A 3,422-nucleotide genomic window follows, 5' to 3' on the forward strand; every position below is an offset into this window, starting at 1 on the left:
GGTTATGACCAGTGCATTTTCTTGGCAAAACTCTATTAGTCTTTGCCCTGCTTCATTCCGTATTCCAAGGCCAAATTTGCCTGTTATTCCAGGTGTTTCTTGACTTCCTACTTTTGCATTCCAGTCCCCTATAATGAAAAGGACATCTTTTTTGGGTGTTAGTTCTAAAAGGTCTTGTAGGTCTTCATAGAACCATTCAACTTCAGCTTCTTCAGCATTCCTGGTTGGGGCGTAGACTTGGATTACTGTGATATTGAATGGTTTGCCTTGGAAATGAACAGAGATCATTCTGTCGTTTTTGAGATTGCATCCAAGTACTGCATTTCGGACTCTTTTGTTGACCATGATGGCCACTCCATTTCTTCTGAGGGATTCCTGCCTGCAGTGGTACATATAATGGTCATCTGAGTTAAATTCTCCCATTCCAGTCCATTTCAGTTCGCTGATTCCTAGAATGTCGACATTCACTCTTGCCATCTCTTGTTTGACCACTTCCAATTTGCCTTGATTGATGGACCTGACATTACAGGTTCCTATGCAATATTGCTCTTTACAGCATTGGACCTTGCTTCTATCACCAGTCACATCCACAGCTGGGTATTCTTTTTGCTTTGGCTCCATCCCTTCATTCTTTCTGGAGTTATTTCTCCACTGATATCCAGTAGCATATTGGGAACCTACTGACCTGGGGAGTTTCTTTTTCAGTATCCTATCATTTTGCCTTTTCATACTGTTCATGGGGTTCTCAAGGAAAGAATACTGAAGTGGTTTGCCGTTCCCTTCTCCAGTGGACCACATTCTGTCAGATCTCTCCACCATGACCCTCCGGTCTTGGGTTGCCCCATGGGCACGGCTTAGTTTCATTGAGTTAGACAAGGCTGTGGTCCTAGTGTGATTAGATTGACTAGTTTTCTGTGAGTATGGTTACAGTGTGTTTGCCCTCTGGTGCCCTCTTGCAACACCTACCGTCTTACTTGGGTTTCTCTTACCTTGGGCGTGGGGTATCTCTTCACGGCTGCTCCAGCAGAGCACAGCCATTGCTCCTTAACTTGGACGAGGGGTATCTCCTCACCGCCGCCCTTCCTGACCTTCAACGTGGGATAGCTCCTCTAGGCCTTCCTGCGCCTGCGCAGCCACGGCTCCTTGGATGTGGGGTTGCTCCTCCCAGCCGCTGCCCTTGGCCTTGGGCTTGGGGTGTGGGGTATGTCCTCCCAGCCAACCCTGACCTCGGATGCGAGGTAACTCCTCTCCTCACCGCCCCTGACCTCGGACGCGGGGTAACTCCTCTTGGCCACTGCCTTTCGGGCATGGGGTCCTCCCATGTTCTGCCAAAGACCTCGGACGTGGGGTGGCTCCTCTCGGCAGCGCTTAGCGCGCCCGTCGCTGCCGCCTGAGAAATGTTTACAGGTCCTACAAATTCCTCCTGGTTGTTACTTGCTACTCGGTGAATTTTCTAAGGAATTTCTCTGCTTCTATTTTCCTCTCTAGTAAGTAAATTCCACAGGGGTTTATACTGATTGTTTAAACATAGCTTCTAGTTTTAAGCTTGTGCATCTGTCATGAGAACGATGATTTTTCTCTCTGTCTTTACCCTAACACTGTTCACTGCAATGAGACAAGACGGCTCTTGCTAGAGAATGTATTCGTACCTGTTCTAATAACAGAGAACAAGGCGACAGAGCAATTAAGTAGGTGTTTAGTCTCTCCTAGGTCAAAGGCACAGTCAATATTTTGTGTGGAACAGAGGGAGTGAGCAGGGCTTCCCTGGTGGCTCAGCGGTAAAGAATCCGCCTGCAATGCAAGAGACACAGGAGGCAGGGGAGGGTTGGGTCCCTGGGTGGGGGCCACCTTCTGGAGGAGGGCATGACAACCCACTCCGGTATTCTTGCCTGGAGAATCCCATGGATGGAGAAGCCTGCGGGCTACCTCCCATAGGGTCGCAAAGAGTTGGGACACGACTGGAACGACTGAGCATGCACACACAGAGGGAGTGAGCATGAGGCAAGAGACGGTCAGACCCCGCCCAGGTGAAATGCATTAGAAGCCTTGCAGGTTGGTTGCAACATCAACAACTGGGTCTATAACAAAAACAAACAAAAAACAGAAATAGGTGCATCCCAGCATATCTGAAGTGAGGTATCTGAAATAGATAACAATTTCACTGCTCATCCTCCTGCAATGTGGGAGATCTGGGTTTGATCCCTGAGTTGGGAAGATCCCCTGGAGAAGGGAATGGCTTCCCACTCCAGTATTCTGGCCTGGAGAATTCCGTGGACTGTATAGTCCATGGGGTCACCGAATCAGACACAACTGAGCGGCTTTCACTTTCACTGCTCATATCTGTTCATACCTCCTGTAGTTCAGTCGCTCAGTCATGTCTGATTCTTTGCGACCCCATGGACTGCAGCACACCAGGTTTCCCTGTCCTTCACTGTCTCCCAGAATTTGCTCAAACTCATGTCCATTAAGTCAGTGATGTTATCTAACCATCTCATCCTCTGCGACTCCATTCTCTTCTTGCCCTCAGTCTTTCCCAGCATCAGGGTCTGAAAAGAGTCTGCTCTTTGCGTCAGGTGGCCAAAGTATTGGAGCTTCAGCATCAGTCCGTCCAGTGAATACTCAGTGTTGATTTCCTTTAGGAGTGACTGGTGTGATCTCCTTGCTGTCCAAGGGACTCTCAAGAGTCTTCTCCAACACCACAGTTCAAACTCTTTGGTGTTCAGCCTTCTTTATGATCCATTTCTCAAGTTCGTACATGACTACTAGAAAAATCATGGCTTTGACTCTATGGACCTTTGTCAGCAAAGTGATAATACACTGTCTAGGTTTGTCATAACCTCTCTTCCAAGGAGCAAGCATCTTTTAATTTTGTGGCTGCAATCACAGTCCGCAGTGATTTTGAAGCCCAAGAAAATAAATCTGTCACTGTTTCCACTGTTTCCTCATCTATTTGCCATGAAGTCATGGGACAGGAGGCCATAATCTTAGTTTTTTTTTTAATGTTGAGTTTTAAGCCAGCTTTTTCACTCCCTCTTTCACCCTCAAGAGGCTCTTGAGTTCCTCTTTGCTTTCTGCCATTGGAGTTGTATCATCTGCATACATGAGGTTGTTGATACTTCAAGCAATCTTGATTCCAGCTTGTGAGTCATCCAGCCCAGCCTCTGACTGTGTCCAGTTCCACTGGTACAATATGGAGGCTCCACTTTGGCAGGAACGAGATGCCATTCCTTCTACCCAGGAGGGGAGGTACAGTCAATAGAGCTAAGAAGCAAGTAACCTTCCTTGCCCCAGCAGCTAGATCTGAGGTTCCATATAATTAATCTTATCCCTCCTCCACCAGTTTCAGATTTCCTGCACTCTTAGCCATTATTTCAGATGGTCTAAGTTGCTTATCTAGAGGGTTAGACCATCCCTACATTCCT

This window comes from Bison bison, unplaced genomic scaffold (genome assembly GCF_000754665.1).
Source record: "Bison bison bison isolate TAMUID 2011002044 unplaced genomic scaffold, Bison_UMD1.0 scf7180017864185, whole genome shotgun sequence".
Classification (NCBI taxonomy): Eukaryota; Metazoa; Chordata; class Mammalia; order Artiodactyla; family Bovidae; genus Bison; species Bison bison.